Below are 14,783 nucleotides of genomic sequence, written 5' to 3'. Positions count from 1 at the left end.
GTTCTCATAACATCATCACCATCATCACCAGCCCATAAACGTCCCCACTGCTGGGGCACGGGCCTTCCCTATGGATGGATAGGGAGATCGGGCCTTAAACCACCACGCGGGCCCAGTGCGGATTGGTGGTTATTAACGACTGCTAATGCAGCCGGGACCAACGGCTTAACGTGCCTTCCGAAGCACGGAGGAGCTCGAGATTAAAACTTTTTTTTTGTGGTCATCCATCCTATGACCGGCCTTTACGAAAGTTGCTTAACTTCAACAATCGCAGACCGAGTGCGTTTACCGCTGCGCCACCGAGCTCCTTAAACGAGTTTCTCGTAACTTATGAATATACACATACATACATAAACTCACGCCTATTTCCCACCGGGGTAAGCAGAGACTATAGACTTCCATTTGCTTCGATCCTGACACACTTCTCTAACTTATGTATATAATTATACATAAATATAATGTAAATAGCAGATGTTGCTGGCAACACAACATCGGTAAAACTATGCTTACCTACCAGGGAGTGCAACTTTACAATAACCTACCTGCTAATATTAAAAGTATTGAGTCTTTTGGGTCATTTAAGGCGAAATTAGCTAGTTATATTCTGGAAAAGTGAGTTTAATGTGTTTTTGTTTTTATTGATATTTACTGTGGTAACAGATGTTTCAAAAAATTGTACTTACCTATCAAACGCAAATGCATACCTACATACTCATAGTGTAAGCGAACTAAAAAAATCTAATTTACCTACCGCTTGTTTCTTAAGTAAAAGACATTGTAACTGTCGTTATTAAGAAATAAAAAAAATATCTTTAAACTGAACACAAGTATAAAATAATATTTTTTTTTGGCATGGCAATATTGTATATTATGACGCCTCCCGCGAAAGTGTACAAGTCTATTTTATTTTATAACAATTTAATTAAATAGTGACAAGGAACAATTTGGTGTTTTGCTGCAGTTGGAATTAGAACCCTCGACCTCTCACCATCTACTACACATACAGTCCACACAAACCAATATAACCAAACAAATATAATAATTGTTGCATGATGGGAATAATAATGGGTGGAAGATGTATTGTGCCATCTTCCACCCATTACAATTCTGATCAAAATAAATACATAATAAAAGAGGGGTTTGTGGAAATATATGTAATCCGCTATTTTGGACCGGCGGCCATCTTAGATTTTAAAGGTGTGTACCAAATTTCAGATCAATCTGACAACAGGAAGGTACTTAAATTTCAATTTCTAATTTTGACCTAAATAAACAAATACCGTACGGGTTGAGCTAAATAAAACCGTTTAAAAAATAAATAGAAGCATATAGGTAGCAACATAATACTATACATAATGTGATCCAAATAACAAGTGGGTGTAATAAAAAGGGTCATCATTTGTACCCAAAACCAAAGATAAAAGATGCCTATGTCTGTTATCCACGAAATTAGAAGGTTAAACAAAGGCAAAGTTGAAATTCAATCTTTATTTTTTTGGGAACGTAGTCTGGAAAGATCCTCATTATCATGTTAATGAATCTGAACACTGCCATCTATATTATTTTTGGTTAAACCCGCCTGGAAACCCCAACTGGGCACCCTCAGGCTTGTTGTCTTAAATATTGTACTCAAAAATTCAAAAATTCAAAAATTCAAAAAATATTTATTTTTCAAAATTGGCTTACAAAGTTAGCGCTTTTTGAACGTCAAACATAATTAAATTACATATTATGTAACTAGCTGTAAAACTACTACCACATCGGAATCTGTAACGCTGAGGGAAAGACGTGGCCAGAAAACCTCCCAGCACAGGGCCCTAGTCCTACTGTTTCATGTTTTCCTTTCTTTTCTTTTAATCCAGTTTGTATTACATAATTTATAGACTTAAATACAATGGTATTCCAATTACTGTATATTGTACTGGGTGAGAGCCTTCAGCGCTCCCCATTTATCCGGCCAAGTAGTTAATGCCATCTGCGGCCAATCTACAATAAGTCACGTCAAAAAAAAAACGCCTGGATAGTCACTCATTGAATTGACTCGTACCATGGGATCCCAGCGTGGTCAAACGCTAGGCTATATTGTAATAAAAAAAATGTAGCAGATAAGTTTGCAATACGTATATATTTTTTAAAATAATAAATATAAACCTACATTTTAATTGAAATGATTGAATTTTATTGAATTGAAATTCAATCTTATTGAGTAGGGTAGAATATCTTACATTGTCTGTCACGAACACACTTGACAAAGTTTAAATATTTATTAGCAACTGGCTAAGGTTCCGTGCACGTGCGAATTACCTACTTGAAAACAATTTAATTGCGTACGTGACAAAAGCCTGTTTCTAATATGACGAAACATAAATCAGTGGCGATTTTCACCTGTTTTTCACAAGTAATTTCGGTGGTTCATGTTCAAAAAGTAGGTAGGTACTACAGAGCACGGTTGAGAGCGTTCGAATTTCACGGTAGAGTTGTAGTGTGCATTGCAGACTGCTGCCAAAAGCAACCCTTCTATTTAATTACGGCTACATAAACAACTCATTGTTTAATGTTTTTCAGGTTGTATGCAGAAAATCGTATCGGCGAAGCAGCGGCGTCGAGGCGCCTCAGTCGTCCCGCGTACGCTAAGCGGCGCGGACCTGTCGCGCTTCGTACGCTCCGCTTGCTCCGGAAACGCGTCGCGAGTGTTCGAATTACAAAATTTGAAAATTGTGTTCTCTTTTTTTTTCATTACTCTGTGCACTGTGCTTGGATTTGTCTTGGAATATAAAAAGGTTGGTTTAAATTTTGGATTTACTTGAACAGATTATAAATAATACAGTAGTTACTTGTTAGTTAGTTACTTGTTATATTTTACGATGGACGATTGTTAGATAACAATGACTTGGCTTTCCAAGTAAAAGTGGTGGAAACATGCCACTATCAATTACTATAGACGAGCGATTTTTTTCAATAAAATGTGCCGTGTTACGCTTTCTGAACTGTTTGTTATTATAAGTTACAATATTCTATTCGACAATTTAATATTCCATTGTCTTTTATATTTCTTCATCAATTGTTTAAAATGAGTTGTGATTTTATATTAAATTAATAGGTGGCGAAACATATCATAGACAAAAAAAAATTGTAAGTAAGTAGGTAGTTAGTCGCAAAAAATATTTTTAACTTATATGTATTTTAGTTGGACATTTTTATTTTTCCTTAATATTTCCTTAATATTAAATCACAAATCTACGTAATTTAATTAAGTTAAAAAAAAACAGAAAAAAACTTTTTCAACCGTTGAAAAATTTTCCTGCCATTTTTTCCCCCGGAACATGCAACAGTTGACTGCATTTTTTTTACTTCCCGCCGCGTTGCTAATCAAACAGATACTTAGCCGTCTGTTACGTTGTGTTGTAACGCGGAAATTGCGCGGTTTTTCTTTAAAAAAATCCCATTTTCATTGTTAGGTTGGTACTTCTTAAAATACTTGTTAGTCCGCTGTGGTCACGTACGTAACTTTGCTCGGGAAATGGAAGTGTTTTTTTTTTAAACATTTGTAATTGCACTTTTGTGTTGCAATCCTAATATAAATAGGCATAATACCTAGTACATACACTTTATCAGAATATCGCCTGTTAGAATTTTCACGTTGAAAATTTGGACTCTTAGAATCAGAACATTTTTTTTTATTCAAAAATATGTGTAAGTATATTATAGTTTTACAAAAATTCAACGTAATTATTATAGTTAAACTTGTTGAAGGTCATTTTAATATTTTTGAATCTACGTTATTTTGCAAGATGTTATGACTGAGGAGAAGAAATGACAAGAAAATGTAACAGCCACACATATTTTAAATCAATGTAGGTATCATTACAAGTTATTTTATAACCGAACGTAAGATGATCCGTGCTTCGGATGGCGCGTTAAGCCGTTGGTTCCGGTTACTAGTTACTGTAAGTAAGTAGTCGTTAGATGAGCCGCGTCAGGGGCTTTTGGCGGCTCAATAATAACCCTGACACCAGGGTTGATGGGGTTGGTAATACACCTCACAACCCACACGATAGAAGAAGAAGAGGAGAGGTGAGGTGAGTTCAAATATGTACCTATGTGCAGAGGTATCGTTTATACAACTGCATACATTTGTTGGTTATGCAAACACAGTCACTTCACTACAGGTGTCCTACTGTTGAAAGTGAAAAACTGAATATTTCATTTAGAATCAGATCAACTTATTAGGTATTTCATTAAATCAGAACACAAAGTTCTTCAAGTCTATTTTCTTTGTCAAGTGAACCTACTGAGACTTCGACAAAGCAAGGTTCAGCTTGAAAATATTAGGAAAACTAATACAATATTATGTCATGAGTCTAGAACAGTCCTTTGGGAAATTACGCTCTAGCCGGCGGAGCGTGAGATTTTCAATTTTCCAGAAAATATTCTCCATTTTTTTCAACAAATGGGTACGTACTTATACATAGAACGGTAACCTTTTAACCGCACACAGGTACAGGAATTGGTGTGTGAATAAATAAAACAAAAGAATGTTTAAGCCTTTTTCGTCGAAATTCGAAATTTGAATACGTCAAAATCAGGGCTCTCCCTTTTTCTATGAAAAGGTAGAGTTGCAAATAATTAAAATTTTACCGAGAAAAAAATCAGAGGTGAAATCGGACGAGGTGGGTGGAAAGGTTCACTGTTTAGAGTTCCGTACTCAAAAGGTTAATTAACGAAATATTATCCGTTTGTCCCGGATATTTCTTACTGTACGTCGTCGTTACACGAGGCATGTCAGGGGTTTTTGGCGGCTCAATAGTAACCCCGACATCAGGGTTGATGAGGTCGATCCAGATAAGATAAGTTATTTATTGCATTCCTGATGTTATTACAGAGGTCTTAAAAGTAGAGGAAAGTACAAACAAGAACCCTGTAAGGGCACTACAACAGTCAACACAAGTAAGTTTACTTAACTTAAAAAATATATAATGAAAATAGAAAATGGAGAATAAAAATAATAATGGTTAAATTAAAAACTTTTGCAGCGTATAGAACGATTTTTTGATTAAGTAAGTATATTTTTGTCGACATTTTGAATAGATGTATTTTGTCTATTTCAGTTATGAATTTAGGTAATTTGTTGTATGTTTTAACGGACATAGTGTAAGGCATAATTTTCGTTGGCCTTACACCCGATACGAGACGAAAATACTTGTAAAATTGCAAGTCAGCTCTTGATGAGTTTTAGTTTTATTCTCTTTAATAAGTATTACGAATGCGAGATGCAACTGTTTGCCTGCCTATTTCTACTTTTAACGACGCGCACACGCCAATCACACAACAATGCAACAAATACAATCAGAGCTAGAAAGAAGAACACTACAAAAACCTTTTTCCCGACCCCAACAAGAAACAAAAAGTTGTTATTACGTATGACAAAGGCAATAGAAATCTAACCTCTATTGTTGATGGCGACAAACACGCGAAATAACCTCTCGGTTTACAAACATGGCCAGTTACATATTGTTTTTCAATTTGGATCGACGAATCAATTCCTATTGTCTATAAACGATGTTTTTCTTTCACTGTGAAAATTTGAATGGGCGTTTTTGACGTTTGGTGTTTATATACTCTGTGGCTCTGCGCGTATGCGCTGGGAACAGGTATTGGAGTGAAGACAAAATGCCATTCTTCCGAGTGTATTTAAATCGCTTGTTTAAATATGTAATTCATGCTATTGGGTTTATAGTGGCCCCGATTCCTGCAGACACCTCCTAATTTTACTTTAAGTTATACCTGTCATCTTCTTATCCGCCGAAATGGAAAGAGACGGATGATTGACACTCGTAAATTTTTAGAAATAATGACTAAATTAATGAATAACCCGGGCGAATCAAAAAGGTATCTCGCTGGTATGCAAACCGTTTGACATGTGCTCTCAACTTAATTCTGTCGGGTTATTGGCCGATTGTTTTGGATTTCTGCTTAAAATTGACGTGTGTTCCATAAATTTTATGCCTGTCAATTACCCGTCCCTTCCTTTTTCAGCGGATAAGAAAATGACAGGTGTAACTTAAAATAAAATTCGATGGCGTCTGCAGGAATTAGCACCAGTGACATACTTATAGAAAAATCTCGGCACAAGGCCCCATGTTGTGATACAATTTCAGTAATTTATCTGCCTAATATTGGTTCCCAGACAGCGATTCCTAAGCAGACTTCCAAGATTATGTTAGATTTTTAGTTCGTAACATAAACTATTATTAAACATACTTACTTAGTAATAGTGTTAATAAAATATGCTTGATTGAATTTTTAATAATAGAATTAGCGTCATCACGGTTTCCTTCGTTTTATTATTAAGTTATTTTTTTCTTAATTTACATGTTTTAGATGTAGTAAATATAATAATAAGAACAATTCTTAGTATTTTTATATATACAGTGACCAAATTGGGGATCTCCTTAGAAAATTTTAGTACGATCCACTCTGAACCGGCGTGCGTGTGTGAAACGATTGATGAATGTGGAGGAAGCAAGAGAAGTGTGTCAGGATCGAAGCAAATTGAATTCAAATTCAAATTTAAAAATATCTTTATTCAATAGGTAACATAGTTACACTTTGAATCGTCAATTTTACATAACGAACGTCTCATCCGCCTAAAACTACTGCAGCTTCTCACAACCTGTATAGCCGGGGAAAAGAAGCTGCAAGAAAAACCTCGGCACAGGGCCCTAGACGTTCTTTAAAAAAATAAAAATATACATAAAATATTGGTATACAATTGAGTAATTTAGCTGCCTAGTATCAGTTCTCAGACAGTTAATCCCATGCATCTTCTAAATAATCACTAACTTTATAATAACCTTTTTTGTAAAGGTTTTGTTTAACTACTGTCTTAAAACAGTTGAAAGGCAAATTCTGAATGTCAATGGGAATCTTATTGTATTTTATTTTATTTGTATTCCATAGGTAGTCTCTGTTTGCCCCGGTGGGAAATAGGAAATATTATATGTATATAATAATAATAGGTTTATAATCTACCAGCTTTCCGCATACGATTCAGTCTGCGTGGATTTCCATTTATGTTTTCCGAAATGTTCCCATTTTCTGCACGTTTTCCTTCATTTTTCTTTTCGTAAGGTGCTTCTACAAGGTGTTAGATAAATATGAATTGTACTGATAAGTAAAGTCGTTCTCAAGTTGTAGTGTAACCAAGGGAAATGGGGATTACATTTCTATAAAGCGTCGCGTTGTAGTGAAAACCACGTAAATGCCTTTTTAAAAAGTCACATTTTTATTTATTTTTTTGATGTGACTAATTCTTGGTTTGCCGCAAATGGCATTAACTACGGATATGGCTGTTGTATGGGTGGTCCATGTAATGATTACTTGCTAAATGTTTTCTTTTGTTAGAAATTAAGACAATTATATTATGTAAGTTATGTACGCCGTAACTGTGATTTACATCAGATTTATATATATATAAAGAGTTAATTAGTATTAATGCATAAATGTAAACCATGTGGCTGTACTAATTAAATAAATAAATAAACTACTTGGCTGGACAAATGGGGAGCGCTAAGTGCTCATCCGGTACAAAAATTAAGACAACGGGCTTGAGGGTACCCAGTTGGGCGCGAACCTCGGCTCAGCGCGTCGATTGAGAGGAAAATATTTGAAAGAATTAATCGACCCTAGTGGGTCGATAGCGATAAGCGCTGAATGGGGGAAATCGTCGACCACGCCGGCGGGGTCGGTATCGCGGCCTCATTGTTAGTTGTTTAACTATGTTGTATAAAATTCGTTAATGTTAGCAAACTCTACAATAAAACGTAATTATTAGTAATATACCCAGTTTTAATTAGTAAATGTTAAGTACCACAAATATCACTCTTATTACGGCAATCAAATATTATTACTACAAATTATAATAAGAAATATTATACAAAATAATACAGCAACTAGTCTTTCAGTTTTCGCTTCTCTCGACAATAATCGTCTTCACTTGTTTTTGTCTTAAAAAGTGACGTGACGTTCCTTTTTTGAAATTGCCATCATTAAAGAAGTCAAAGAGTAAAATTATTTCATTTTCTGGCAATACGAGATTTGCTTCTATTTATCGATTAGCATGTCATAATTTCATAATCTTTGACCGAGTCATCCATCCAAATTGAATGGCCATCAAATTTTTTACGCTAAAATTGAAGTCTTAGTTCGTGATCAATTCAGACACTTCTCCCCTCTTAGAACCTAATTTATTCAAAAATTACTCTTAAATACTTGACCTTTTACGTCGGAATATCGTCAACTCCATTTTAATTTTACCTCGGGCTTGTAAAAAACAAAGGAGTCCAGTTTTTAATCTACGGCAAAATAAAGGCGAATCCCAAAGTACGGGCGACGAAATAAAATGGTCGCTAGGAACGCTTTGCGGTTTAGTTTCTGAGGTTCCGTAGCCTGTATAAGGTGTTTTTTTAACGTGACTTGTTGTAGATTCCAAAAACTAACCTTAAAATAAGATCCTTTGTTTTATTTTGTTATTATTTTTTTATTTAATATTTTTATATTATTATGCCTATGTTATTTAAGTGCTTAGTTTAGTACACGACACCCTAGCACAGATAAATCTTAATGATTTGCGTGCTGGTGAACGTTATTATAATGGAAAAAAAATAATTTGCATAATAAATAAAAAATAAAAAAAGATTTACCGCAAATAGTAGTAACTACTTGGCTGGACAAATGGAAAGCGTTTTAGTGCTCTGTATTATATCCATGTGTCCATTTTGTAACCTAACCTAACCTAACATACGAAATCGTAATCTGCGATACAAGCTGAGCTTAGTGCAGGGACCGCCGCATATCTAGAGCAATTACACACATACATAAACTATAATACATACATACATAAACTAACACCTATTTCCCACCGGGGTAAGCAGAGACTATAGAATTCCATTTGCTTCGATCCTGACACTCTTCTCTTGCTTATTCCACGTTCATCAATCGCTTCATACACGCACGCCGGTCTATCTAGAGCAATTGGTCATATTATAATATACATATTATATTATAGTTGTCTGTATTTTTATTATTGAAAAATTGTAATTCGATGTTCAATAAACGATATATTATTATTTTACCCGTTACTAAAGGCAACAGGCTGAGAGTGTCCAGTTAGACACGAACCTCGGCTCAGGGCGTCGTCTTAGAGAATATTTGAATGTACTAACCGACCCTGTAAAAGGTGTTGAATCTAGCAGAAACCTCCTAATTTTGTTGGACAATTTATCATCGTCCGGAAAGGAATACTTAATTCAGAGCACATGTCAAACGGTTTGCATACCAGCGGGATGCCTATTTGATTCGTCTGGTTTTTTTTTTATAAGTAAGATAATTTTTATTAGTAAGATAATATACTTGCAGTTACAGTAGCAATATCATAGTTTCACTAAATTCTACCTTTTCAGGCTTTTACACAAGATTAGAATGTTAGATAATATTATTATTATTATTGCAGTCAATCAAATAAAACTAAGGTTAGTTTCAAATAATTTGACTAAAAATAATTAATTACAAGACTATGTCAAATCAAAACATTCATAGACTCAAAATATCAGCAGTAAAAACAAATTTAGTGTGTTTTAAGATTCATAAATTCCTTTACACTATAAAAACTTTTGTTTTAGTCACTCATTCATTTCAGCATACGCCCATTTAGACTAAAGTAAGTCCCAGAGAGGGTAAGGTCTAGCTCGGCGCTTGTTATGAAACAACAGTTTCCATTCGGACACGGATCCCTAAAAATGTTGCATAGAATATTCTTGCTCGACAAAAAGTGAACTTTTTGTAGCGCTCGACCTTCGTGTGGATAGCAAAAAAAATTTCGTCTTTGACTTTTTTGCTGTCTGTACTCGTTCTGTGCTTATGACATTGTACGATATGAATGAATAATAATCAAGATTGATTAAGTCGGTGGTATATTATTGTAATATACTTTTATGTTATGTTGTTACTTTTTTGTACACCGTACATAATGTCACTAGGAAGAAACTGTATTTACATTTACATAATGTATTTAATACAGTCTCGTGTTTATTATTCACAGACTACAAGTTCAATCGCTATCGGGTTAGATAGACCTACAAGTCGTTAGAAAAAATGCATTCGGAGGTATGTGACCTAACCTGTATTGAGGTGGTTTTTCGATTCGGGTTAGAAGATCAGACAGGCAGTCACTTCTGTAAAAAACCTGTCAAATTTTTAGCGGACCCAGTGAGATTCCTGATATTTCGACACTGTTGCAAGTGCCATGATCCGGGCAAGTAGTAATAATACCATTTGTGCCAAATCTACAACAAGTCACGTCAAAAAAAAAGTACCATGATCAACGGATTACTGGTGAAATTGGAGTGGAGTAGCTAGATCCATATTTTTTTAAATCCTGTCAAAAGAGATCATTAAATTTGAGTTCATAATAAAAATAACCACACGGAAAAAAAATTCGTAAGTACATAATAAAAGCCGGTCAAACTCGGCCGGGTCACAAATCCGACATAGTGATAAATCCGAATTCCGGTTGTAAATAAACCCTGCCCATAGACAGGTTATCCCATGGTACATAATATAAAGTTATTCTATCAAGTAAGAAGGGACGTAATGCCTCAAATCCCCCGCACAGAATAAGTTACACTTAATTAAGACCCAAACAACAAACAGTTGTTATCTCAAAACTTATTGTAACTTAACACGTTGCGGGATAGTGTCGTGAGGCGAGAGCCAAGGCAAGAGGATTCGAACCCGGGATCCCGGTCATATTTTAGTCCCGAAATTTTCGGGATTGAATTTAACGAATCCCGGGAATGTGAAAAAGTGCGTGTAACGAATGTGTAAACGTGTGTAAAATATCCGCTTCTCGTCGTGTAAGTAATGATGGTTTTTTTCTTAACAAAAATGCATTAATTTGTCTGAATAAATAAAGATGAAAACCAACGAGTGTTATTGTCTGTAGCATAGCCATAAGCATAGACTTGAATGTTTTTAGCATATAGTCTTTTTTACAGTATAACTAAAGTTTAAAGTAGATGATATTTTTTAAGTTTATTCGAAAATATAAAAATACTAGGCAATTATCAAACTATTTAATAAATCATTTACAGAAGTGTCTAGTTTTTTGTTTATTTTATCAGGAGAAAGTAACTATTTGTTCTGTTTTTTGAAGGTCTAACTAAAGATTTAAAAAAAGAGTTGATATTGATATATTTCACTGTCTTTTTGTTGCTACTTTCTATTACCAATCCAATCCCTGGACTATCCCGGGATCCCGAGATTAACTTAAGATAATCCCGAAATCCTGGGATTAGAAAACTTGACCGCGATCGAATCCTCTAGCTAAGGCAAGTGCCAAAATCACTTCACAAATTTTTTTAACAGTTTGTTGTACGCATTATTTACACATATTTTTTTAAAATATAATCCTTTTAGGCGACATGTCCACCCTTTGCCGAGGTTCGCCCCCAACTGGACACCTACAGGCCTGTTATCTTATTTTTTACCGGGTCAGAGCCCTCAACGCTCCCCATTTATTTGTCCGGCTAAGTAGTTACGGCAAACCTACTACGTTATTCTACCATATTTTGCACTATGATTATCCGCTTCTCTACGATTATGGCATACATTCAAGCTTGAATGTATATCCAAACTCAAAGCGTATCGTCCACAGACTTAGCTTCGTATCAAACATAATTTGTAGCAGAAACTATACTTAAGTAGCTAATTTTAATATATTTTGTATATATGTGTAATTAGACTTTAGTTTTTCTTCTTCTTCTTCTAATCCTTTTGTCCCCTGTTGGGATGTAGGGCTCGAAAAACAGATTTCCACTCCTCGCTATGTTCTGCAGCCTTACTTCTTTAGTCAGAAATCAGAAATCAAAATCATTTATCAACGTAATTATCATGGATAAACTTGTTGAAGGTCAATGTAACATTTTTGAATTTACGTCATTTCGCAAGGTGTTATGGCTGAGGAGAAGAAATGACAAGAAACTGCAACAGCAACACATCTTTTAAAAACCAATGAGGGTATTACAAGTTATTTTATAACTAGAGGAACACATTCAATACCAGACATTTTTATCATTTAGGTTATCATTAATCTTATAATAAGCTTTTTTACATAAAGTAAGCTTCACATGAGCTTTAAATTTAATTTCTGACAAATTTAAAATATTATGTGTATTTTAATGTAAAAACGTATACATAACCCCAAAAAAGATGAATTTAATTTACTTAAATAAATTTTAGTTTTTACTGAAATAAATTATTCTTTTTCTTATTCATTATGGTTGTCGCTTGGCGTTTCGTCCGTGACGTGTTAAGGTTAACAAGCAAAGTACTAATCGTAAGTATGACCTCGAGAATGACCGACTCTTTATAAGTACCAGTTAAAATACTTAGCGTGGTTATGTAACTGTTGATGTTTCGTATTGTATTGATGGACTTGTAGCGGGAAGCGGTAAACGGATTCTTACAATATAAATAGCTACAAATGAGATAGGTATGTAGATACCACGAAATTTCCCTTCTGCGATGCTCACATATTCCGAATACATGCCGTTTAGGGATGTCCGAATATACAAGCGGTCACGTGACTGTTAGCGGGACTCGATCAAAACTTGGAGTGCCTATAAAATCAAAACTACTAAGTATTTTTGACTACAACAAAAACTAGTGTATTCGTATACATACAGGCTGACATTTCAAGCGATTTGGCATACCTCGTAATATTCTTCATTTCATCTTCAAAGTTCCAGCCTTAAAAAAATCGATATATTGATAGTTGTCATTTTGAGAAGTTGCCATTCTGAGAAGTTGGCATTTTGCGAGTGGTTGGCATTTTGCGAAGTTGTCATTATGAGATGAAAGGGACCCGATTACTCTAGCCATAGATGCAGCCAATTAGCTCGCGAAAACACTTCAGGACCCCGCTACCGACCCCGCCGGCGTGGGCGACGATTTCCCTCACTCAGCGCTTATCGCGATCGACCCACTAAAGTCGATTAATTGAGGGATGATTGATTCAGACCATGATTCTGAGTTGATATCAAGTGGAAATTTCCATCATGGCCGTTTTGACGTTTGTCCCGCTTATCAAGGTTAGTTTATAAAGAAAGAAATTAGTTACTTATTATAATTTATTTCAAAATTATAACACGTGTGCGCAGATGTGTGTGCCCGTAAATAGCTACTTACTTGAAAAATGAGTAGGCTTATTGTGAGGATTCCAAGGAGTACAAAGTATGGCCTTGCTTGCCTTGCCTATGACTATTAGATTTGCCGCAGATGGCATTAACTACTTGGCCGGACAAATGAGGAGCGCTGAGGGCTCTCACCCGGTTCAAAATTTAAGACAACAGGCCTGAGGGTGCACAGTTGGGCGCGAACGTCGGCTCAAGGCGTCGTCTGAGAGGAAGAATATTTGAAAGATAATTCTTAGAGAATTAGAGGAAGAATATCTGCCTGCGTGTTGTCTTCAATTTTGAACCTGCAATTGTCAACAAAGTCATTTCGACAATGTCCCCATCGGGAATCGAACCCGGACCTCCAGATCGTGAGTATAACGCTCTAACCACTATACCACGGAGGCTGTTGGATATCACAGTATTATTATATCCTTCAGTCCCGTGGAGTAAGTAACATAAACTATTTTCATTAAAGGGAGGTAGTATTTAGACGAGATTCAGAAGACAAATAGTTTAAACAAAGCGCAGTGTAGGAGCGCTATTTGTATTTTAAAGTAAATATTTAACGATGCATGCTCGCTCCACTTTGCTGGGCTGGGTGCAACAATACTTAAACGTCTGCAACTAAATGCCTACAAACTGTCGGATTTGGTACTATGAACCATACTTTCTGTCTTAAACCAAGTACTACATAAATCTGCCTCTGCGATTTAGTGGGTCAAACTCGAACTCCAAAATATCTTTATTCATTGGGTAACATAGTTACACTATGAATCGTCAATACATACAACCTGTATATCCAAGGAAAAATACCTACAAAAGAAAAGGCACAGGGCTGTTTTTAAAAAATAATTGAATTCCACATGGAAATTAAAAAAAACGCAGCGGCATGAGTGGGTGTACGGTCACGAGCATTAATATGTATACACTTTGGTACCATGTCACATTAACTTTTTTCATAAATTGAACTGTAAGTCTTACTAAATGTCAAACATGTTAGTGCGACAGAGTCCTAAAGTGGGTACATTATATTGCTCATGACTGTACTCTACACCTCTGCCTTTCTCTTTTGGGATACATTTTTTGGATTACATTTTTTGTTTAAAAAAAATAGTCGAACCAAATCGTCTCGTGTGCGTACTCTTTAAGAATACACGAGCAGCATACTCAAAGGAGCGATAGAGTGCATATCTCATTAACCTAAATGTAACGTCCTTTGTGATGCTATGAGGCCCCAGTGGCCATCTTAGCCTCTTATTGCGAAGCTTTGTCGCTTCTGAGGCATACTTATTCTATGACAGTCAGCTGCAAGCCTAGCACGCTATGTAAGCGCGGCGCGACGCGACGCAAGTTAAAATAAGGTCCTTGGTACACGCGACTACCTTGGGACAAGCGCGATGTTTTTTTTTCAAGATGTCGCACTCCAAAATATATATCATATTATTGTATACTTATTGCTTACAGAAGAGCTAAAAAAAAACAGACACCTATTCACCTTTATGCCTACATACCTTTATACCTTTATGTTTTCCAACTAAATATTAATGT

The 14,783-nt window shown here is 35.5% G+C and overlaps 1 protein-coding gene across 3 annotated transcripts in view; it reads left to right on the top strand.

The window, feature by feature from the left end:
* Positions 1-2,606: 2,606 nt before the first annotated feature.
* The window catches only part of LOC126373760 (Ig-like and fibronectin type-III domain-containing protein 1), a 216,641-nt gene continuing 204,464 nt past the window's right edge, over positions 2,607-14,783 (top strand). For all 3 annotated transcript variants that reach the window (XM_050020033.1, XM_050020030.1, XM_050020031.1), the window contains exon 1: positions 2,607-2,780. The gene's annotated coding sequence lies outside the window, so the exon portion shown is untranslated. The remainder of the gene's footprint in view (positions 2,781-14,783) is intronic.

This window comes from Pectinophora gossypiella, chromosome 16 (assembly GCF_024362695.1).
Source record: "Pectinophora gossypiella chromosome 16, ilPecGoss1.1, whole genome shotgun sequence".
Taxonomy (NCBI): Eukaryota; Metazoa; Arthropoda; class Insecta; order Lepidoptera; family Gelechiidae; genus Pectinophora; species Pectinophora gossypiella.
Note: the sequence above shows the minus strand (reverse complement) of the source record. Positions and strands in the feature narration are given on the sequence as shown.